This window comes from Cryptomeria japonica, chromosome 4 (assembly GCF_030272615.1).
Source record: "Cryptomeria japonica chromosome 4, Sugi_1.0, whole genome shotgun sequence".
NCBI lineage: Eukaryota > Viridiplantae > Streptophyta > Pinopsida > Cupressales > Cupressaceae > Cryptomeria > Cryptomeria japonica.
Window position 1 is genome coordinate 98,832,819 of NC_081408.1, and position 26,931 is coordinate 98,859,749.

A 26,931-nucleotide genomic window follows, 5' to 3' on the forward strand; every position below is an offset into this window, starting at 1 on the left:
TTAGGAACCACACCCTACAAAACCACATGTTAGATGGCAAAATCACCTAATGCCTACCAAGGAATGTGATAAAATTCGCAGGTAGCTATATGCCCCCCTTGTTAAGGCTTTCTTATTAGTGAGGTGAAAGGGGGTATTATGTTTACCATAGCGAATTGTGATAAAGATATTAATGAGACATGTTTGCAAAAGGCTTGATTGTACATCAAAGCACTTTATGGAACAAGTGTGGAGAAAGAGAGTGAATTCATGATTTCAACACCGCCGACGATGCAAAAATAAAAGTTCCCTAGCTCAAGTTATGATAGATTAAGTGACAAGAGCGAAATTAGGGTTTTTTAACTTAAAATGAAAAAGTGCATGCCTCATAAATATGGAAGAAACACTTTCATTTGTCACTTTTTGACTTTGTGCACTATTCAATATAGAGGAGCCCACGTGTTAACCATCATGCCTCGACGTCAACCCGAGTGAATTATGTGGATTGAGATCTTTCTCCAGGCCATGCTAACTGGAAAACCACTCAATGAGGTGAGTTGACCTTTCATTGACTCTTTGTTGACTTTTCTATTTATTTTGATTTTTGTGTTGACAATGTCAGCATTGAGATCATGTGCATGCCCCCCCATCTGGGCACCATGGTTTCTTAGACCACTCTAGTCCTCCTTGGGCACCCTGGTCCTCCTAGGGTGCTTTGGTCCCAGAGGGGCGCCTTGGTCCCTGCTCGGGGTGATCGAGGGTTGCATGAGATCAGGCATCTAAGGTATAGAATAGATAGAATGATGTTTTCAATTAGATGATGATGATTGATGAGTGATTACTAATGATTGGATAGTTTCATTTTGCAAATTATTTCCTACATATGAGATCACACTGTCGGCCATACCTTTCAGAGCCTCCAGAGTCAGATTCTGAGGCTTTCACCAAAGGACAAAGAGCTGCAACATGTAGTAGGTCTATGGTATGTGATGACCATGACCACCATCAATTTCCACTCTGTGATGTTAATGGCCTTGATGGAGAGATGGGATGTAGATACCTCCACCTTTCTCATACCTTTGGGAGAGATAATGGTCATTCTAGAGGACGTGTACCGTATACTTTACCTGCCTATCAGAGGAGAGATGGTGAGGTATTGAGCTGATCACACTGCTACCAAATATAGGAGGGAGCAGATATATTTCATTTGGAGAGAGATACTCGATGAGACGAAAGGTCACATTATCATCGGTTGGCTTTTACATCCCACCGGTGAGGTACCACTAGTGAGAGGATTCATGATTGCTACCATTGCATTATTTGTGTGCCCCAATAGGTGTGACACACACATACACGGAGGTCTCAATTATATGGTGAGATATATGGAGAGACATAGGAGGGTATTCTCCTAGAGGCAGAGCATGTTATCCCACCTCTATAATGACCTAGGAGAGTACATTTTTGGATAGGGATGCAACCTGATGACCTGCACACTACTATAGATTTGGATACTCGAGCGCATCACATGCACTAGACCTGTTGGGGTTCCCATTTATTTGGTTCCAGGGGAGCCTAGGGTGTTTTCATATCCTCTTACCCATGAGTGGTGGTTCAGAGACTTTCTTCACTGGAGGGTGACTCTTGACAGATTGATAGTGGAGGTTACCAGATGGAGACACTACCTCAAGATGTATATGTGGAATGGTATACATAGGTAGTTATTTTGAATGTAGAGGAACTATCTTCTAGAGGGATGGTATAACCACACTATAGTCCCATTCTACTTTGATTGAGTCTCATGGAAATTTAGGTTTGAGAAGTGTGTCCCTACATATATGCCTATATACATTCGACACTAATGCGTGACCCTTAGGATAGGATCATTCCGAGACCTACCAGTGATGAGATTGATATCACATATTCAGATGGGTCAGATCAAGATATTGCGACCGACTATAGAGATGATGTGGGTGCACACCGATGATACATCACATGGTGGGGTAGGACATACCATGGAGCTATCTTTCCCACAGACTTCCCTAGATGGAACCCTAGACCATGGAGACACGCGGGTGATGAGGAGGACCCTGATACATCCAAGGACCTTGGTGAGGACACATATCATCAGGATGATGATGCAGAAGAGTAGGAGGCTAATGGTGAGGGAGATGATCTTGATGCATGAGAGGGAGATCAGGATGGTGATGATGAGGGGCATAGAGAGGAGGAGGATGATGAGGACGAGTCAAATGCAATTCCACATCACTTCGGAGATGACATGATTGCCCTAGATCCACCGAGCTTTCCATTCCATGGAGAGAAGGGCCCTATAAGGGGTCCTGATTCCAGTCCCCACCATCCCTCACCTACCATATAGAGACATTATGACCGTAGAGAGCATAGTGGTTCCTAGTCATAGGATGTCTCTCTTCATGACCCCTATTGGTAGGAGGGAGATCCAGGTAAGGTGTTTTTATGATTGTTTAATTTATGCGTATTTATATTTGATTATATAGAATGTTACTGATGAAAACCTCTTTCTATCTCTGTAGTTGATGTTCAGGAGTGCCGCTCCCTTATCCAGCATGCAGTGATGGACATCATCATTATGGTACACATTCCTAGCTCCTCATAGATAGTGCATAGACCTCAGAGGAGTGTTGGGCAGAATGAGGACCTATTCACCCCCTTATGGGTGGAGTTAGAGGTTGGGAGAGGTTAGGAGAATACTTTGTTAGAGAGGTTGCAGTAGACAGAGTGTGATCTAGCGGTGGCTCGGGCAAAGGCAACCATATATCGTAGTATCATGATGGATAGGGAGCGTAGAATTTCTTTGTGGAGTAATTCATGTTCCACATCATGATACACACCCATGGGTCCACCCCCACGACTAGATAAGGAGGGGACATTCAGCCACCACCCTCTAGTTGCTAGTCTTAGGGATAAAAGATAACTGTGTTGTAGTATGTGAAACTTTTTTATGTATAGTGATATACATGTTATGAATATTAGGTTAATTGGTGAACAATTGAGAGGGGGGAAAGTGAATCAGTTGTTAACAGATTATGTGAATTAAAGCACTTAAAATCTTTTACCGGAATAACTGATAAAGCATTAAAGCATAATTGAAAACTAGAGAATCAATACCATGCGACCATAAAAGTGTTAGGGTTCCCATAGATACTGAGAGGGGGGGTGAATCAGTATCTAACTAGTAGTCAAATTTTCTTAAGTTAAAACATGCAGAACATAAAGTAGCAATGTACCGGTATGCAAGAATTAATGTAATAAACAGAATCAAAAACATCCACATGAAAAGAACACCATAACACAAGATGTTTAATGAGGAAACCCAGTGTGGGAAAAACCTCGGTGGGATTTGTAACCCACAATATTCACTTACTAGCCAATAAGAGAATATCACTTACAATAGGGGCCTGCACATGCAGGAAGGCCAATTGCCTAGAGCACACTACTCAGTGAGAAGTCACACTGAATTACAATGAGGATTATACTAATCCAATGATCTGTACTGCTTTATAATAGCATCTTGAATGCCAGATTCAGTACCGGTTCTTACTCTATTCTTTACATATACCCTTGACCTATAATTCGCACATTAGGTCTTCCTAATAATTTTCTTTATGCTCGCTTACTTACCTTACAATTGTCTACAATGATCTTCTTTATATACAAGAGTCATTTTACAATTTTCCAAGTTGGCTTACAATAATAAACAAAATATTACATATCAAAAAATCCTGTCGGCCTCTATGCCAGTGCCGGTGCCAGTGTAGAGTGATCTTGTTGATGTCGATGCATTGTCTTGCTTGAATAATGCTTTGCCGGTATGATGTCTTGCTTGTGCCATAGGATTGTAAGGTTTCCATCAATGACAAAACCTTCAATCACACACAATGTCTCATTGGAGTGTCCATATGCCAACAAAAACATAACACCATGATTTATACGTGGAAAACCTGGTAAAGGGAAAAAACATGGTGGGAAACCCTACCCATAGTCAGATGATACTTCTGCAGAAGGTATATGATTACAATAGGGCCCTGCACATGCACTAAGGTACACTTCCTAGAGTCTACTACTCATCACAATGGAGTCTCACTGACTATAGAAAAGGCCAACCACCTCAAGATATTTTGACAACAATCCAAAAAGAAGAATTGCCTGTGATAGCATCAAACATGCTAGATTATAGTTCTCACTAAGCTCAATACTAGAGGTCTAAAACCTCTTACATAAACCCAACTCGATCACCTATGATCGATCAAACCCTCCACATGAATGATCATTACATTATTCTCTCCTTGCCCATGATCTAAAATGAGATCTTACATGTATTTATACTAGCCCGTGACCTAACCAATTAGGTCGGCCACCCAAGTGATAATTTAATAAATCCATTATATAATCCTGAAATAAAATCATAAAACATGTAGGCCAAAGGAAAAAAAAACATCATCCAATCAATAAAACATCTCGGAAGCCCATTGGAGGATCCACCTACACGTTACATGAAAAACTGGTCCATATCAACCTAGATAGCACTGACCTAAATTAGATCCATACACTCCAAAGAAATGACACCAATCAGTCGAGGCACGAACACAATCACTATCAGTATCCTAAATCCCTTCTAGAGGTTGCAACAACACCACTTATGCATTACATCAAAGATCTTCAATAAAGCTCTTCCACTGAAACCCTTACCGGACCTATAAAGTAGGCTTACTAGAACATAAGATAACATCTGATCATTAAGTTAATACCAACTAACTGAAACATACTTTAGAAGCATATGAACCATCCATACAACCTTATTCCATCATCCACATCATACCGATGACAATCAACTGATAATCTTCCCAATACAATCCTTCTACCGGAAGCCGGTAAACAACCATGACAAATAGTGTTGACATCAATGACAAAACATAAATGTAACACATAATCAGTTCCATCATATTTCCAACAATCTCCCCCTTTGGCATTGATGGCAACACTAGATGGTCTATGGTTTCAATAGGAAGACCGAGGATCATTCACCTAGTATAGACTTAACAGGAGATTGTGTTGCCATTTGTATGAAGATTACATTAATAATATGTTATCATTGATATCAATTGAACTGGTAATGGTATTTATGATAGTGTTGATATTGTTGATATTGTTGTCTTTTAACCAGTAGGAAGAGCTTTGAGGAAGATGTTGTAAACCGATATGTAAGTTTGTGAGTTGAACCGGTAACTGGTGTATAAGGTTAAACCCTTTCTATGTTATGTTACTGGTGAACCCTACCAGTTGTTTTTGTTAAACCCTAACTGATTAAGTTTGTTGAAATGGTTATGTTGTTTTATTATCTGTTGAGCGGTAATGATGGAAACACATGTGTTCATTGTAAGAAGATAAGTTCATATTTCTTTGGCACATTTGTTTGATTGTCTATAGAATGTGCAAAGTGGATTGCATCTAATGCAAAGCGTGTGATGAGTTACAAGTCTGATGAAGTGGTGATCATGGAGCAGTTAGAATTTTCTTGAAGAATGTGTATAAATTGCTATATAAATCCAATGGTCACACTTGAACCAATTTGTTTGTAATCTCTATGAGAGAATTAGGTTTTTGTTGTGTTATTGACCTAATTGATTTGTATTTAAGATCGATGAAGTTGTTTTGTTATGTGTTGGCAAAGTGTTGGAAAAAATTAGTTGAGTGTGTGGTTGCCTAACCGGAGAATGGATCTACAATTTGAGTAAAGGCATATTGAAGCTTAAAAGGATCTGATCAAGTAAATGTAGTGCTATTTAGACAAATCAAGAAAAAACTATTGTCTTCTAACAATTACAATAGAATTGAAATCGCCTAGCGGCATAAGCTCTAACAAGCTTGGTTACTTCTTAAATCATCTAACAAGGTGGTCCATTAGCTTGGATTCTCAAATCCTCTACCGAGGTTACTCCTAACAGGGTATTTTCTTTTTATCAAGGCATTTTGTAAATCCCTTAACCGAGTGATTCCTAATAGGTTCATTTCTTAATAAGACTTATTGTAAAATCTTTAACAGGCTTGGCTCCTAATAGGGTGAACCTTAGAAGAGTTCAAATAGTTATCTTGTGAGTCTCATCTCACCGTAGTTTTTACCTATTTGGGTTTTCCATGTATAAACATTTGTGTCATGTGGTGAATGTTTTTGTGGTTATGATCTTATTTGTCTATTTGACTAACTTCTGATAAGGCATGATAACTAGAAGCATTAAGAGATGGAGTGTGTTGAGATATGATTAAGCATTTGGATGTTTACAAGATTGAAGTTGTTTATCGTTAAGTTGCTTTAATAGTTAACTGGTTGATATTACGTATTCTTATGAGTATTGATCTTGACAACAACATTCTATTGATAAGTTTACTTTGTGAGTTTGAGTTTAAGATTGGGAAGTTTGTATCAGTTCACCCCCCCTCCCCCTCTCAGTAATCTACTGGATACTTATACTTTCATCATACCATCAATTGGTATCAGAGCATCTCAAGTCCTCTTAAATCTAAAAGCCTAATAGCTTGAGGAAAAGATCTTGTAGATCATTATGAAGAAGGAAGGTCCAAAGTTCAACAAAGATAACTATAGGATATGGAGTGACAAAATGAAGATTTACATTAAGATTCTAGGAAGTTAGTATTGGGATCATGTAGAAACTCAGTATGTTACACCTACTGGAACTCTGACTAATGATCAAAAGAAAGAAAAACAATAAAATCATCAAGCATTGGAGGCTCTTATCAGCTCCCTATCTGATGATGAATATGCAGATGTTCATGGTCTTGAAACTGCATATTAAGTATGGAAAAAAATTTGAAGAGATTTATAGCAGTGATGAACATGTTAAGATTGCTAAAGAGGAGATCCTAAGAGGAAATTTTGATGACATGATAATGTCTGAAGGTGAGAATATCTAGTAGTATGGTCAAAGGATAAAAGAGATAGTTGGTGAAATAAAAAGTGTAGGAGGGAAGGTGGAAGATTCTACAGTGATCAGTAAGGTACTAAGAACCCTACTACCAATCTATGCTATCCGAGTTGCATCTATTTAGGAGCTAAAGTCCATTGACAAAACTAAGGTGACTCTTGACTCTATCAGTGGAAAACTTACTTCTTTTGAATTAAACGACTATGATGGTAGTGTACAGAAATCAAAATCTGCATTTAGAGCTTTTGTCTCTAACCCATCTATGAGAAAAAGTAGAGATACTTGTCATGGCTATGAATCTAGATCCAGCAGAGATGCTGATGATGAAGACAACTTAGTGGATTTTGAAGCATTGTTGGCAAAGTGACTACCTACAGGCACTAGTAAATAGAGGTAAACTACCTTTAAAATGTTTTGCATGCAACAAGATTGGTCATATAGTAGCTAATTGTCCTAATGGTGAAAATGAACACAAGAGAGACAAATTCAAGAAGTATAAGGGTAAAGGAAAGAGAGATTGGATTATTGCTATTAATAGTGATATCATTGATGAAGAATTTGATGATGATTCTAGTGAAGATATTGTGTTTGTAGCTATTAAGAAAGAGATATCAGATCAGAAGGCACTGGTGTCCAGGATGGATAACTCTGATGATTGGATCATTGATAGTGGTTGTTCACATCATATAACTGGTGATCAGAGCAAATTTATTTCCTTGAAGGAATTTTATGGTGGTGTTGTCAGATTTGGAAATGATTCACCCTGTATGGTTAAAGGTAACGAAGTTATTTCTCTTAATGGGAAGAGTAGTGCTGACGATGTCTATTGGGTTGAAGGTCTAAAGCATAATCTTCTAAGCATGGCACAACTTAATGACAGAGGATACCCATTGGATTTTAGAAATGGTATGTGCAAAATCTTTCTCAACAAAGGTGAATTGATTACAACTGGGAAACAAACCACAGGTAATATGTTTCATCAATCCTAAAGTTAGCAACTGTTTGATTGCAAAGATAGATGATAGTTGGCTTTGGCATAGGAGATTTTGTCATATAAAATTTGATAACATTGTCAAAGTGAGCAAGTCCAAAATAGTAAGAGGTTTTCCTCAGCTAGACAAACTGGTTAATGCTCTTTGCAAAGAATGTTAGTTAGGAAATATTACTTCTTCAACTTTCAAGAGCAAGTCCTTCTCAACAGAGCACTTGTTATATTTGGCTCATACAGATCTATGTGGACCAATAAGAACAAGAAGCATTCAAGGTGATAGATATTTCATGATCTTCATTGATGATTGTTCAAGGATGATGTGGGTGACATTCTTGAAGGATAAGAATGAATTTTTTGGTAAGTTCAAGGAATTCAGGGCCTTAGCTAAAAAAGAGAGTGGCAAAAAGATAAAATTTCTGAGAACAAATCAAGGCAGTATATTTACTTCTGAGTTCACTAAGTACTATGATGAGAATGGTATCAAACAATAGGTTTATACACCAAGGACACCAGAGTAGAATGGTATCGCAAAGAGGAACAATCAATCAGTGGTTGAAGCTACTAGGATAATGTTGATACAAGGAGGTGTAGTGAAAACATTTTGGAAAGAAGCTGTAAGTATAGGTGTCTACACAATGAACCGAGTTCTAGTGAAAAGAGGTAAGGACAAGACCCCTTATGAATATTGGTATGGAAGATCACCTGATGTTAGCTATTTTAAGATATTTGGTAGGAAATATTTTATTAAAAGAGATTATTACATTAGTAAGTTTGAAGATAAGAGTGATTAAGGAATATTTCTTGGCTATTCCACCAAGAGTAAAGCATATAAATGCTTCAACAATACGACATGGAGAATTGTTGAGAGCACTGATGTTCGAGTAGATGAATGTCCTAAAGTCTCAGAAGAAACTAGTTCAGAGAAAAAGGATGAAGATCCTTGCATTTTTCTTTCGGAACCTAAAAATATTAAATCAGAAAGCAGTAAAGCAAATTTTGATGCACTTGTTCAACCAGAACAAATAAATTCAGAAGAAGATGATAATGAAGAAGCTAAACTTGAAGAGAATGATCATGCTATTCCTAGGTATGTGAGACTGAACCACAGTCTTGAGAAGATTATTGGGGATAAGGATGTTGGAGTACTAACTAGAAGAAGAATAAGAGAGAACTCTTGCAAGATCTCGACCATTGAACCTAGAAGTGCTAAGGAGGCATTTGGTGATGATTATTGGGTTAAAGCTATGGAGGAGGAATTGGATCAAATTGAGAAGAACAACACTTGGACCCTAGTCCCCGACTGGTAAATAAGAATGTTAGAGGTACTAAATGGGTATTCAGAAACAAGTTAAATGAAGATGGTGTTTTAGTTCACAACACAGCAAAATTAGTATGCAAGGGTTATGCTCAAGAAGAAGGAGAAGATTATGGTGAAACGTTTGCACTAGTAGCAAGACTGGAAGGTGTCAAAACTTTACTTGCATTTGCAGCCCATAAGAAGTTCAAGGTATATCAGATGGATGTAAGTCTGCATTTTTGAATGGGATATTAGAAAAAGAGGTATACATAGAGCAGCTAGATGGTTATGCTTTGATAGGTGAGAAAGTCATGGTATGCAGATTGCATAAAGCTTTGTATGCATTAAAGCAGGCACCCAGAGCATGGTATGAACAACTTCATACATATCTGATGAAGATAGGATTTCCAAGAACCGATGATGATAGTGATATTTATCTCAAGTTTTAAGGAGATGAAATACCAACCAGTGAAGTATTTGTTGATGATATCATTTTTGGAGGTAATGATGTCATGAGTAATAGTTTTGCAGATGAAATGAAAAATCAGTTCAAAATGTCTTTAGTAGGGGAAATAAAAAAATCCATAGGCTTGCAGATACAACAAATGAAGAATGGTATTTTCATTACTCAATCTAAGTATGTGAAAGAGGTTTTGAAGAATTTTGGAATGAGTGACTATAAACCAGTTGGAACACCAATGGTTACAGGTTGTAAGTTGTCCAAGGAAGATGAATCTAAGTCTATTGATGAAAAGGAATATAGGTCAATGATTGGCAAATTACACTATGTTGTTTACAGCAGACTAGATATAGCCCATGCAGTTGGTATAGTTGCAAGATTATAGAAGAATCCAAAGGAGACACACTTGATAGCAACCACGAGAATTTTCAGGTATCTGAAAGGTACTGTTGACTATGGATTATGGTATCTATATGGAGGAAACTTTGACTTGAAAGCATACACAGATGTTGATTGGGCAGGAAATGTTGATGATCGAAAAAGAACTACTGGTGGAGAATTCTTTCTAGGAGGAAGGCTTTTTCATGGAGAAGTAAGAAGCAGAGTTGCACTTCACAATCTAGTGCTGAAGTTGAGTATGATGCAGCTTATATGAATTGCACACAGGCTATTTGGATGAGGCACATTTCAGAAGGCTTTAAGATGAAGATCTCAAAACCTATAAAGATTTTATGTGATAATACAAGTGCCATAAATATTTCTAAGAATCTTGTTTTGCACACATGAACCAAACACATTGGATTGAAGTATCACTTTTTTAGGGGGAAAGTTCAAAGTAAAGATGTTATCTTAGAGCATGTTTCTACCAAGGAACAAATTGCAGATATTTTTACCAAACCTCTACCTAAGACCACTTTTGAGTAAATTATAAGTCAGTTGGGGGTTGTTCCTCTTCATGAAGTTAGTTGAGCATGATGTTTATTGTATCAATCCCTAAATTACTTGCGAAACCTTAGAAGGATTGATGAAGAAGTGGATGTATTCCACAGGAGGAGCATCAAGTTGTAGTATGTTGTTGATGCATAGTGAAAATTTGAAATTACATGTTTTACTTTCAATTTGACATTGTTGTCAAAGGGAGAGAAGAACTATGTGATTGAGGAGAAGAATTATGTGATTGGCAAAGGGAAACCAGCGACAGGGTGAAGATAGACATCCATGGTGAATATTTGGTAATGTAAACCAGGATTCCTGTTCACCATTCATAGCAGCAATCAGAGGCGTTGATATTTGTATTGCCATCAATGCCAAAGGGGGAGATTGTTGGCATTTGCATGAAGATTGTATTAATGATATGTTATGTTGTCATTGATGTCAATTGAACCTGTAGCTAGGAATCTGGAAATCATCAAATCAAGTTCAATATTAGTAATCTAGCTAAATCACAAAAGCTCAAATGCAATGATCAATCCTAACACACTCAATAAAGACATGAAAAGTAAAACATTCAAAATTAAAAGCTAAGCAAACCAAATGCAGATCTGAATATCTCCTTCATGTGGCTCCATTGTCCTTCTTTCTTCTCCAAATAGCCTTTGTTTGTGGATCTCACCTTCAAGTGCATAAACCTAATGTGAACGCAAGATTGACATTGGCACAAGAGTACTCAAAGCGTGATTGATTCAACAAAGTAATTCAAACAAGTGATTATTATTCTTTTATTAGCTGAGATTGAAGAAATTCATCCAATTTATAGACAAATTGGAGAGATGATCAAATTAGCATGAAAGAGATTCAAATGGAAATTGCAAATCAAAAATGTCAATTATGACAAATTATGACAAATTATGCACTTTCTATGCAAAATTGATTGATTGATAATTTATGACAAGATTATGACAAATTTCTATGTCAAAATTGATTGATTGTCAATTATGACAAATTATGACAAATTGAAATGTCATTCCCATGAAATTAGGAGAAAAATAAGAGGAAATTGAATTAGAAATTAGAAAATTAGAAAATGGAAAATAGGAAATTAGGAATTAGAAAATGAGGAAATTAGAAATTTAGTGAACTAATTAATAATTTTTCATTTATTAATTAATTCACAAAGAGGGAATTTAGAAATTGATGAAAAATTAGGTAAATCAATTAATAATGTGTCATTTATTAATTAATTCACAAAAAAAGGAATAATTAGTCAATTAAATGAACATTTAATTGCGATGAGAAGACTTAGGATAAATAAATAATTTATTAATCCTAAAGGGAGAAATGACAAACAAGGTTAAATGATTAAATCATGAAACCCTAAAAGATGAATTAGCAATGCAAGGATGACAATTAGATCTTGATGAAAGATAATTGACTCGATCCATGATTCTGATTAACAAAGGACCAATGTGATAAATGATTTGATTGATAAATGCGCCAATTGACGAGGAACAATGACTAATTGATCCAAATTGACATAATTGAGATAGACAATGATCGATGGCAAATTGATCGCAAAATGACAAAATTGAAAAGAGGACAAGGATCGATGACAAAATAGATTGCAAGACGACAAGATTGAAAATGACCACGATCGATGACAAATCGATTGCAAAATGACAAGATTGAACATGACAACGATCGATGACAAATCAATCACAAAACGACAAGATTGAAAATGATAAGGATTGATAACAAATCGATCGCCAGATGATAAGATTGATAAGAGGACAAAACCCTAATTAGGATTGACGATGTCCAAAATGATGACAAATGAGCACGCACATTGATGCGATAGGATAAGATCGATCAAAATCATGACTGGAGAGTGTTGTCGACAAGACCAAATTTGAGAGTGAGATGAATGAAGAATGTAGAAGAATGACTCGATGCTCGCAAATGATAAAGACCAAATGTGTGACATAGGAGAAATGTTAATGCGATGCAAAAACCTAAAATAAGGCAATGCGCAAATGTTAAAGTACGATTCCACAAGCGTTGACCATTTTTAGGTGTGTACATTTTGCCCCTCTTTGAGCAATGCGATTCTAAGAATTGTGTCAAAGAACTTAAATGAAAATGCCCCAGACAACTGACAATGACATATGCATGCCCCCTCAAGGAATTGGCCGGAAACATGCAGAAAAGAGGCCAATTGATCGATAAAAATGATAGGATCAACCGGACTAACAATCAAAAATTGGATGCATGAAGGACAAGCAATTAAAGACATAAAAGACCGTGACCAACATGAGATGGAGAGGGTGCACGTCCATCTATGCATTGACAAAGATCTATAAATGAGACAAAGAGAGTGAAAATTGCTCATTTGCACTAGTCAAATAGGAGAATTTGTTGCTCTGGAAAAGGACACTTGCAGAGAGATGGAAAACATTCCAAGGGAAGATCACCTCGGAGAACATGTACGCACGTACAGATGACCAGACGACGCAGGAGTAGCGGTATGTATCTCAAAAACCCATGTTTTCAATTTGATGAATTTGACTTGCTTGCGGGACATTGCGGGGCCCACAGGGGATGCAGAAACTGACTTCTGCGCTTGTGTAGGGTGAATCCTGCACTTGTGTGATTTCTTTTGCACGTGTGTAAGGGTACACAGGCGCAGGTTATGTGACACAGGCATAGGATACACAACACAGGCGTAGTTGTGCCCTGGGAACTCAATTTAGGTCAAAAACAACATGCAAATGATCCGGAAAGGGGGGATAAGGGTAGGATAGGTTAGAATAGATGAAAGGCACCCTGATTTGGACATGAAAATGAGGAAATGCAACCCATAGGAGCAAACCCTAAAACTGACAAAATGTGCCCCAATTGTGATGCAGAATCGATAGTATCCATTGATCACGCGACAGAACCGACCAGACTGCTTCATGTTACGACATAGACTCAGGAGCATGGACAGAGATACATTAGCAGGACTTGGAATATACTACGTCACATTCATGCCTAAGATTAGGGAAAACACAGGACTATTGACCGCATTGGCAGAGCGATGGCATTCAGAGACTTCCTCCTTCCATCTGACGACTGGAGAGGCGACTGTGACACTAGAGGATGTATGGTGTATCCTCCGCATTTCGATTCATGGAGAGATGGTAGAGTATGACCCAGTGACAGGGAGAGATGCTTTGTGCAGATTATTTGAGTGCGACGCAGATGATCTGGATATCGTAGAGAGGGAGATTGGCTGGGAGACCATGGCATCAGAGTACGATCAACGATATGTGGTGATAGCCGTGGTTATAGCATGCCTACTAGTAGGAGACAGATGAGGACATGGATTCCCTATTGGATGGGGAAGAGTGCTAGAGCGGATGGTGACAGAGGGTACAGTGTATGAATGGGCACCATGTGTACTGGCTATGCTGTATTTTCAGTTGCATCAGATAGCGTATCAGGGAGTTTAGACTTTGAGCTGTGGAGTCACACTGCTACAGGTATGGGAATTTGAGCACATAGCCATATGTTGACCGATTGTAGAGAGATAGGTAGTACCACACCGACCATATGTGTACTACTACGGGGGAGCACTGAGACAGGGTCCTTTTGGATACATATTGTATTGTCGACATGAGCTAGACAGACTGAGAGAGTTCACATGGAGGCCATATCATGATTGCCCTGGATGGTCAAATGACCAGTGAATCAGCAGAGAGTGATTGAGATGTACCTGCCAGAGAGAGTTAGACGACAGTTTGGAGAGAGGCGGGATGTACCTAGGAGGACTGCACACTTTGCCCGATCTCACAGAGAAACGAGTCAGTGGGGGAGTATGATTCAGCCACACATAGCATATACTGACTTCACATAGCTACAGTAGAGATAGTGGGATTGGAGATCAGATGTGGCAGACGCCAGGATGATAGAGGAGTATGAGAGATGGTTTGCACGATGACGACCAGTGCCATTGATAGATCCGGATATTCCAGTACCTAGGCGACAGGAGGACTTCCCACTCGCTAGAGAGGAGGAGGGAGATGATGAGGATGAGGAGGATGAGGGTGGAGATGAGGATGAGGAGGATGACAAGGATGGAGATGAGGATGGGGATGAGGAGGATGAGCTAGATTCAGGTGAGCAGGAGGCATTGCAGGATATACCCATAGAGCCAGAGACAGCTAGGATAGAGGAGATGGAGATGTGCAGGGCTACCATAGTGAGTCAGCATGATCACATTGTGACTTTAGAGAGAGAGCATGAGCAGTTCAGAGTGGAGATAGCCAGGCTTACAGTGGCTTGAGATACAGAAATAGCTCAGGCACAGCGAGGAGAACAGAGAGTCACTAAGTATATTGGGTCGATTCGGGATGCTAGTGCACGGGAGATGGCACAGATGCTGGTAGAGACCGAAGAGGAGATACGCCATTGGAGGACACTATATGAGAGTGCAGTTCCACTAGAGTAGAGAGAAGCATCATATCGGGCATGATCGAGGACAGAGAGTCGGGCACGCTCTCAGAGGTCATTGAGCAGCATGGGGGTAAGTGGACCTATGAGACCACCACAGCCAGGACCAGGAGGGACATCATCCGTGAGACATGGAAAGGATGAGGAGGACAGAGGGAGCACCCAGTGATAGAGGCACATGCTCTGTATGATGGATAGTGGACATTATGTAGTTTGACATTTTGTAGTCAGCCTGCGGGCCATACGTAGGACAGACAGTCCAATTTTGTACTCCGATATTTTTGTGACATATGATATGATATGCATCGATAGATGGGATGCAATATGTTATGACTGATGTTATTTTCCATGACTTATGCACTGTTTATGTACCATTGTGGAACATGAATGGATGTATTTTTTTATGTGTTTTTTGATGCATTTATAATATGAAATGGATAAAATGCTTGATGTGATGCTTGATTTAATGCAAATGTACTAACCAAATGGATGTAGGATGCAGCATGTATGTTTGGGGAAATCAGAGCATGAGACCAAACTGACTATCTGAATGGACGGAAGAAATGTTAGTAAGAAGAAAATGAAATAGAGGATAGTTAGAGACGAAGAAAAACTTGCTTTCAGTAATGCACTTTGTAGGTGAGAACCTTTATTTTAATGTAGCAAAATGGATGCGTAGCATCATGGCATTGAAGGCCAGCGCTGAAATGCAACCCTTTTTGCAAAAGACAGACACATCACAGAAAAACAACAATCACAACCAAAAAGAAAAGGACCATGATCCATCCCGGTCACTCTAAATCACTCAGTGACATCATCGAGCAACATAGGAACATGATCGAAGATAAAGATAAATCAATAAAAAGATAAGCTGCACAAATTCCAACAAATCAAACAAACATCTTGATCTTCTTTGTCAAAAGTTGAAAGTGTTGATAGGACGATCATGCTATCTGGTTTCGGGACATGCGGTACCCCGTCTAAGATAGGACACAGTCTGGTTTCGAGTATACCACACCTTGTATAAGACCCATGATAGTAGAGACAAGGACAAATGATTTTGAGGTTGATTGATATGACAATTTTGACCACTTTGAATGTCTGGTTTGATTGAAAAAGTTCATCTATTTACGCATGATTTCATTAAAGCGCAACATTGTGATTAATCATTGTTGGATGCATACTCAATGATCTGTCTATGCATAGAGGGGTTATTTATTGCAAAAAAAAAAAATTGTGTTCATTTTTCTAGGACTTTATTTGACTTTTTAGGGATTTTTTTTTTTTTTCAGGACATTATTTGATTTGTTTGGATTTTTTCAGGACTTTAGTTGATTTTTAGATATTTTTTAAGGACATTATTTGATTTTTTTAATGATTTTTTCAGGACTTTATTCGATTTTTTTAATGATTTTTTCAGGACTTTGTTCGATTTTTTTTTCTAGGATTTTTTCAGGACATTTTTCAATTTTTTTTTTTTAGGATTTTTTCAGGACATTTTTCAATTTTTTTGTTTTTATTTCAGGACATTGTTTGATTCGTATGATTTTGCCCCTAGTGTCTAGCAAGGAAAGCAATATGATAGGTGAATAAATAGGCTTTCTGAAATGATGGTGGATAGAGGGAAGACAAAGGCCTTTTATTATGGAGACAATACGGATGCAATTTTCAAGGGCTATTGCATGATGGGACAAGAGACTAGATATGACAATGTGAAGCAGTGACATAGCATGAGGGACATGTCAAGAGGTTTTGAAACCATGTTTAAATTTTTTGCGTCCTTATGTTAGACCAAGTTCAAGGAACGAAAAAGGGTGTATGGATAGTGATAAGTTATGGATAGGATAAGAAAGACCAAGAATGGATAAGGGACATGGACTGAAGGTCGGGATAGGCTAAGGGATAGTGGCAGAAAGTTGCAATAAGCTAGGGAATATGGATGAAAGGTTATAATAAGCAAATGAATAAATGACCAAAAGCTATGATAGACTGAAAGCTGCAAACAAGATGCATGATGCTCATGAAGATCCTCAGCCTTGTCAAGATAAAATATAGAAAAGGGAAACTGGACATGAGGGACAATAGGATATGAAGGGTAATGATAGTGGTTCGATAGGATAATGAAGGGTAATAGGATATGAAGGAGGAAACCTGCCCCCAAGTGTGGTGTGCAAGAAGTTCATAGATTATGCATGATGCCTGTTTGCTAGGTTTTCATCACGGTACTTGCCCAAGGCGCCTGTTTGCCAGGTTTTCACCAGTGGACGAATTATTTTTGCTTTACTTTTTTTTTTTGTCTTTTGTTTTTTTTTTCTCACTTTTTTTTTTGTATTTTGACTTTTTCAATAAAAGATGGACACATGATAGGGGATGGAAGAAGGACTCAAACATCATTTTGTTTGAATAGTAGACTTGAAAAAAAAGAACATGACCTTTAAAAGTATGCTCAAAGACATTGGTAGGATAAGGACATGGAAAATAAGATGAAACTAAGACAAGGATTTATGCAAAGGATCGGATCAAAGGGATCGAAGGATGGAAAATATGCATTGGATAATGGATAGGGTATTGGAAGAACTGTGCTTGAGTGGATAGAAATGTTGGCAAGATCGACATTGGCACACACCTTGACGGGTGGTGGACTGATGGAGGAAGAGTGGGTTTTGGATATGGAGATTTGGATGGAGGAATAGCTTGGGATTTTGGGACATAAGGGCCCAAAATGGATGAAGAAGGTGATGAAGGAATAGACTTGGAAGGTTTGGATGGAGGAATAGCAATTTTGGATGCCAAGTTGGATGTTTCTTTTTGTGCTTCAAGGAGCTTCTTAGGGATCCACATGGTTTTTGATTTTCATGCTTTTGTGATTCCTTGGAGTGCATTGCTTGCACAAAGGATTTAGGAACCCATATAGATTTTAACTTTTGTTTTTGAGCAATGGGCCTTTGTGACCTTTTGGATTTTTCCTTTTCTTTTTGGATCATATTTTTCTTTGCTTTGATATGTTGATTAGATTGGACATGTTGATCCTTGAATACATGTGGATTTTTAGACTTATGGCTTTTATGCTTGGCATCCAAATTGCTTGGAGAGGGAAAAGAATGCATGGATGGATATGAATGAAATGGAGTTCTTTTGGATGGATGAAATTTACTCAAGGATTTGTGTCTTTGCTGACCTTGTATAGAGGACGAAGGGATATAAGGACCTAAGATGGATGGAAGGTATGATGGGGAAGGTGTATGTTTTGATTTTGATGGAGGGATACCAACGTCTTGAGAGTGAGTTGTGTAGACATGACCCTTAACATTTTCTTTCACATGAAGGGATTCTTGCTTATGGAGATTTACTCCTTTGCCTTTATGAATATCTTGACTTGTAGGATACTCTTTTATGTGGGAAGAAGATGCGAGTCCATTATGAGGTGGATATGATATGAGAGAAATAATGAGATCTTGAAGTGGATCGGATTGCACCAAAGTGGAAGAACCCATTATGCATGTCGAGGGTTCATGAACATCTTGCACTGACATGTTAGAATCATTAGTGGGATTAGGATCGTGAGGGGGACTAGGATTGTGTTGTGGACATGGTTCAATGACAGGCTCTTCAAGAGATGGAATGGGAGAAATAATGGGATCATCAAAAGAAATGCAATCTTGGAGTGTGTATGGAGGATTAAGACAAGGAGATGGAGGAACAAAAGGATCTTGTGGAGGATTTAAAGGAATAATTTGATCTTGACAAGGAGGAAGATCATTAGAATCCCCTTCAAAGGTGTTTTTCTCTTGACTTTCAATGGGATCATCGGAAAGAATGGAAGGGATATCTTGATCCTTCTTAGGAAGTGGAATGCCAATGGGATTTGAAAGGACATTTTTTTCATGAAATGGAAGGGGATCGTTTGGGATTGGATGGACTGGGATATCTTGATCTTGCTCGGAGAATGGAGTGTCAATAGGACTTTGGATAGGATAGACAAGAATAGGGGAATCATTGTGAGTGTCTGGGAACATGGGGTCCTGGTCAATAATTGGATGGGATGATAAGGTTTTAGGATCTTGATCTTGATCTATTTTAAGACACGTTTCTTCATGCTCTAAATTATCCTCTTGACCTGGGGTTGGACTTTGGATATGCACGGGAGATTTTGGCAAGGGATTAATGTTTTGGCATGAAGGAAATGCACTTTGAACATTTGTGATGGATTCTGGCAAGGAATCAATGCTTGAACATGAGGAAGAGGGACTTCGAATGGGGTCCTCTAAAATAGGTAATGGCAATAAAGTGCATGGTGGCATTGGGTCTTGTATTTTTGAAACATGACAAGGACATGCATCATGAATTGGATTATCTTGGCAATAAATTATGGATAGCCCTTGGGTAATTGCATCCTTGGGTGTATTGTTTGATGAGGACAATATGGAAGGTTCTTGTGAAACTTCTAAAGGTGTAGGGATAGATGCCACTGGAGAGTCAATTTGCTTATGGGGGGATGAGACATTGCTAGACATAAGTGTATTATCTTGATATTCCTCAATAAACTCACTTGGTAATTTCCTTAAGATCACTGCAATAAACCCACCTTTCTTTCGAGGTTTTGACATAGTTGTATCTAGAATTTGAACTTGTTTTTGGTTTAATGTCATGTTTTGATATTGGACTTGGTTCAATTGTTCTGACATGTTTGAAACTTGGCTTGGTGTGGGCTACAACCTTTGTTTTTGAATGTTTGGTTGTGGTTGTTGACATTGATATGTTGATTGAACTTGTTGATATTCCACCATTGGTTGAACTATTTGTTGACATTGTATAGTTGGTTGGACATATTGTTGAAATTGGACCATTGGTTGTGTTGGTTGTATATGTTGGAGATGTTGAACAATTGGTTGTGATGGTTGAAAATATGATTGATAGTAAACACCTTCTTGTTCTTGTTGTGGAGGCACATAATGTTGAAATTGATGTTGTCTCTTTTCTTGAAATTGTTTCATCATCTCTATTTGTGAGAGGAGAGCTGGTATGTCTGATCGTTCAAGAAGAGATCTTACATCAATTGGCTCAATCTTTGGATATCGACCTGGAAATTTTTGAAACATTTTGGACATTTGTGATCTATTCTTCTCAATGTTTTTCACTCTTTGTTCCAATATCTCCTCTTCTTGAGCTAGTTTCTCCTCTAGTTTTTGTATTTGGAGACTTTTTTCATCATAAAAAGTTTGATCAATATTGCCTTGTTGTTAGGTTGGATAGAATTGTGATTGCATTGTCGGTTGATATGTCAAACTTTGTTGTATCATTGGTGCTTGGAACCTTGTTTCAATAGACATGTCACTATGCAATGTTTTTGGGATTTTTTATTTTAAAAGGATGATGTATGATATGCAACTAAATGCAAACTAAATAAATGAAAATGCAATCTATGGCAAGAATGCAACCTATGTTTTTGTTGTTTTTCAAGATTTTGACAAACTTTTGAATGCAATTCTAAAAATGAGACCCTTAGGAAATTGAAATGATGTCTAGACCTCAAAGGACAAAAGGACCAAGTGACAAAAGGACAAAATGACAATGTCTCCTCTATATGCTTGGATACTAAGCTAGGTTTGACCAAATGACAATGATGACAAAAAGACAAAAGGTTCGATAAGGTCTAGACCTCCTAACAATGACTTAGGGTTTATCAAAGATTTGCAATTACTCGAGTATGACAAAACCTAGTTTTGACACTATATGCAAAGGGACAATTACTATGCAAATTACCCTAATATGATATGATAATGACCTAAGCTTAATGAAGAGACCTAAGGTAGTATGCAAATGTATGAAAATGTCAACCTAAGGCAAAACCTAAGGTTGGATTATGAAATGGTATTACTCTAATGCAAGAAGACACATGCAAATGGATGACCCTTATTGATATGCAAAGGAGTATGACCTAGGTGAAACCTAACCTTGGTAGTTGACAGTGAATTTGAAAAATGCAAACCTAGGATGAACCTAAATCTAAGTGACATGAATGTTAAGACAAGATTTTGAAAAATGTTTAACAACCATGTTTGAAGGTGTTTTGAACTTTCTTGGATGAAATGCTCTTGTGTTTAACCTTGTTTTGAATCAATCTGCCTTGCTTTTGAAATGAGATGCAATTCAACTTTTGACAAGCAAAGAAGACAAGATATTTCAACTTAGACTCAATAAAATCATGCTCATGCACAGATTTCTTATGGATGGCAAGGACAGTAGGTACTTGAGAGGTAGACTCGTTATGGGATTCAAGGAGAATACATAGATGCTTGACCCCATGGGCTCCCCTCCATGGCACTCACTTCTCAGGGAAGCCAAGCATCAGTCCCCATGGAAATCTCCCCATGGCGAACTTAGTATCTCTTCCAAGTATCCAAACTTGTCCTTCTCAAGAAACTAGAAGGATTTTTGTCCTCTAAATACAAGGTGTTTAGTAAGGATTTCTGTTAAGTGTTACTCCTTGATGTCACGCAAGCATGATTGAGACATTAAGCCCATCAAGATACCAAACAAATGTAGTCGCACAAGCATGATTTAGACAGTGAGGCCCTACTTAGATGTTGATATGAGAAAGAGTCCAAGGGTCATCACTTCCCAAGTAACTACAATTCCCATGTAACCCTTCCTTCAAAGCTTTCGCCCATCAGGTATTTGTTTATAGTGAGTTAGAATGCCAAGGTATTCTAGCTATACTCACTTTGGGTCGTTCCCTTCTCACGATTATCACTTGCTTGCAAAAGAAAATGGTTAGGAAGGCAGGCCCTCTAAAGGTGACACACAATCAAAAACATGAGCATGGTATTGAAGATCTGGATTTCTGATCACCCTAAGAAGGATGAGAGCATACTCTCCTACTCCAATGTCAAACTCAACAATCAAAGAAAACATACATTCATTCCATCCTATTTAGAAATCATACTAGGTGCCTAAATATTAATTGCAAACACAAAGTTTAGTTGTAGTCCAAGGCAACCTGCAAAAACCCAAGTCAGCAGTTTGATATGTTTAGTCTTTGACTATCTAACCTGCATAAGACATGTTAGTAGTTTCATTTATTGTCTTTGTCATGTGTATGCCAAGCTTCTGCACAAAGAATCAGTACCAAAAAACCAAAAAAGGCAGAAATAGAAGGCAAAAGAAAACAATTTGCAAGTGAAAAACACTGTCTTTTACCTCTGTTTCTGGCCCTACATAGGCGTAGAATGCTTGACACAGGCGCAAAAGTCTTGACACAGGCACATATTATCTTTGACACAGGCACAGAATGCATAACAAAGGCGCAAAATGCTTGACACAGGTGCAGAAGTTCGCAGAAAGCCCTGCATTACCCTATTTCTTGGGTTTTTAACCTGCGAATCATCTCAAAAGCATGGTTAGGGGGATAGTTCACATCGGGTCCACCAATTAATGTAGCTAGGAATCTGGAAATCATCAAAGCAATTTCAATATTAGTAATCTAGCTCAATCACAAAAGCTCAAATGCAATGATCAATCCTAACACACTTAATAAAGACATGAAAAGTAAAACATTCAAAATTAAAAGCTAAGCAAACCAAATGCAGATCTGAATATCTCCTTCATGTGGCTCCATTGTCCTTCTTTCTTCTCCAAATAGCCTTTGTTTGTGGATCTCACCTTCAAGTGCATAAACCTAATGTGAAAGCAAGATTGACATTGGCACAAGAGTACTCAAAGCGTGATTGATTCGACAAAGTAATTCAAACAAGTGATTATTATTCTTTTATTAGCCGAGATTGAAGAAATTCATCCAATTTATAGACAAATTGGAGAGATGATCAAATTAGCATGAAAGAGATTCAAATGGAAATTGCAAATCAAAAATGTCAATTATGACAAATTATGCACTTTCTATGCAAAATTGATTGATTGATAATTTATGACAAGATTATGACAAATTTCTATTTCAAAATTGATTGATTGTCAATTATGACAAATTATAACAAATTGAAATGTCATTCCCATGAAATTAGGAGAAAAATAAGAGGAAATTGAATTAGAAATTAGAAAATTAGAAAATGGAAAATAGGAAATTAGGAATTAGAAAATGAGGAAATTAGAAATTTAGTGAATTAATTAATAATTTTTCATTTATTAATTAATTCACAAAGAGGGAATTTAGAAATTGATGAAAAATTAGGTAAATCAATTAATAATTTGTCATTTATTAATTAATTCACAAAAAGAGGAATAATTAGTCAATTAAATGAACATTTAATTGCGATGAGAAGACTTAGGATAAATAAATAATTTATTAATCCTAAAGGGAGAAATGACAAACAAGGTTAAATGATTAAATCATGAAACCCTAAAAGATGAATTAGCAATGCAAGGATGACAATTAGGTCTTGATGAAAGATAATTGACTCGATCCATGATTTTGATTAACAAAGGACCAATGTGATAAATGATTTGATTGATAAATGCGCCAATTGACGAGGAACAATGACTAATTGATCCAAATTGACATAATTGAGACAGACAATGATTGATGGCAAATTGATCGCAAAATGACAAAATTGACAAGAGGACAAGGATCGATGACAAAATAGATTGCAAGACGACAAGATTGAAAATGAACACGATCGATGACAATTCGATCACAAAATGACAAGATTGAACATGACAACGATCGATGACAAATCGATCGCAAAATGACAAGATTGAAAATGATAAGGATTGATAACAAATCGATCGCCAGATGATAAAATTGATAAGAGGACAAAACCCTAATTAGGATTGACGATGTCCAAAATGATGACAAATGAGCACGCACATTGATGCGATAGGATAAGATCGATCAAAATCATGACTTGAGAGTGTTGTCAACAAGACCAAATTTGAGAGCGAGACGAATTAAGAATGTAGAAGAATGACTCGATGCTCGCAAATGATAAAGACCAAATGCGTGACATAGGAGAAATGTTAATGCGATGCAAAAACCTAAAATAAGGCAATGCACAAATGTTAAAGTACGATTCCGCAAGCGTTGACCATTTTTAGGTGTCTATAGAACCGGTAATGGTATTTATGATATTGTTGGTATTGTTGTCTTGTAACCGGTAGGAAGAGCTTTGAGGAAGATGTTGTAAACCAATATGTAAGTTTGTGAGTTAAACTGATAACCGTTGTATAAGGTTAAACCCTTTCTATATTATGTAACCAATAAACCCTACCAGTTGTTTTTGTTAAAACCTAACTGATTAAGTTTGCTAAAATGGTTATATTGGTTTATTATCTGTTGAGCAGTAATGATGGAAACGCGTGTGTTCATTGTAAGAAGATAAGTGCAGATTGTTTTGGCGCATTTCTTTGATTGTCTAAGGAATGAGAAAAGTGGATTTCATCTAATTCAAAATTGTTTGATGAGTTACAAGTCCGATGAAGCGGTGATCATGGAGCAGTTGGAATTTTCTTGAAGAATGTGTATAGATTGCTATGTAAATCCAATGGTCACACTTGAACTGGTTTGTTTGTAGTCTCTATGAGAGAATTGGGTTTTTGTTGTGTTATCGACCTAATTGATTTGTATTTAAGGTCGATGAAGTTGTTTTGTTAAGTGTTGGCAAAGTGTTGGCAGAAATAAGTTGAGTGTGTGGTTGCCTAACTGGAGAATGAATCTACAGTTTGAGTAAAGGCAGATTGAAGTTTAAAAGGATCCGATCAAGCAAATGTAGTGCTATTCAGACAGATCAAGAAAAATTTGTTCTTCTAACAATTATAGCAAAATTGAAATCCCCTAACCGGGTAAGCTCTAACAAGCTTGGTTACTTCTTAAATCCTCTAACAAGGTGGTCCATTGGCTTGGATTATCAAATCCTCTACCGAGGTTACTCCTAACAAGGTATTTGCTTTTTATCAAGGCATTTTGTAAATCCCTTAGCCAAGTGATTCCTAACAAGATCAGTTCTTAACAGGACTTATTGTCAAAGCTTTAACAGGCTTGGATCCTAACAAGGCGAACTTCAGAAGAGTTCAGATAGCTATCTTGTGAGTCTCATCTCACCATGATTTTTACCTATTTGAGTTTTCCACGTATAAACATTTGTGTCATGTGGTGAATGTTTTTGTGGTTATGATCTTATTTGTTGATTTGATTAACTTCTGATAAGGCATGATAACTGGAAGCATTGAGAGATGGAGTGTGTTGATATATGATTAAGAATTTGGATGTTTATAAGATTGAATTTGTTTACTGTTAAGTTGCTTTAACAGTTAATTGGTTGATATTAAGTATTCTTATGAGTATTGATCTTGATAGTAATATTCTATTCATAAGTTTACTTTGTGAGTTTCAATTTGAGATTGGGAAGTTTGTATCAATTTTTCAATTTATTGATTCAGCCCCCACCCCACCCCCCTTAGTAATCTACTAGATACTTATTCTTTGATCATACCATCAAATTTTTCCTAGATGACGCATGATGACTTGGATGTCTTAGAGGAGCATTCGCATTCCCCACTCAATGATAAACGGATGGTACCAAACCAGTATTGAGAGTGGGGGGGGTGAATTAGTATAGGCAAAAACACATTCCTAAAACCAGTTTGTCAACAGACACTATGCTTTGATAGACAAATAGTAGCGCTAGTCTCAAACAGAGTACAACCGGCAAAACCCAAAATAACTGAGACAAGCATAAACCGATTGACACTTATCTTGTCATACAATCTAATACTTCATTTCCATTTCACCCTAATGCATGAATAGGTAATCTACGATAAAAACATAATAACACCTAGTTCAACATGTTTTACCATTAGACATAAGACACTGAATCATCACATGAAAACATCACACATGACACACAGATTTTTCACGTGGAAACCCAACTGGGAAAAACCATGGTGGGGATGAATACCCACAAGCTATTTTGAACTCTTTAGATGTCCGCTTTGTTAGGAACCTTGTCCGGTTAAAGACTGATATAATAGGTTTTGTTAGGAACCGATCCTGTTAGGGATCACCTAGTTAAGGGATGACTAGAATACCCAGTTAAGGGTTAAACCCTGTTAAAGGTTACCTTGTTAGAGGATTTCGAGAACTCAATGGTTTTGAGTCACCCTATTAAAGGATTTACAACAAGCTGGTTAAAGCTACCCTATTAAGGGATTTCCCAACTGTTGAAGTGGCTAGAGATCAACAGGTATTACAATGATCTGGTAACAACACTCAATGCCAATGCAGATCTGCTTTAGCTCCTCTTCGCCTTCTGCACTTACACTTTGTAGGTATCACTTCTCTCCTCTGGTCTGGCAAGAATCGCGTATCTCTTCACTTGGATACTCACACACAACTTTTGCCAACAACCTCAGAAAGAAACACAACATCGACCTTATAGGGAACAGATAGGTCGGTAGCATAAACCCTAAACCCTAAACCTGTTAGGTTAAGCATTTCAAACAGTTCAATCCTGACCGTTGAGCACATTGCATTAAATACAACAGTCTTGAACCGATCTTAAGATGTTCTCCATCATTCATTTTCCACCACTTTCATGGTGGCTGGTAACCCATTACGCATTTTCACCATTTACAGACTTCACACATTCCTGAGGTAGATAGGAATAATCTCCTTCATGCAAGATCCTTCATGCGTACAAGGCTGACATGGCAAAATGATCTGTTCTTCATTACAATTCTAACTCATCACAAAATTTCATCGGTTGAGTCACACAAGCTTGAAGTACCTCAACCGGAAACCCTGAAGTTGATACTACCAACCGGTAGTCATATAGAGCTTTCATATACC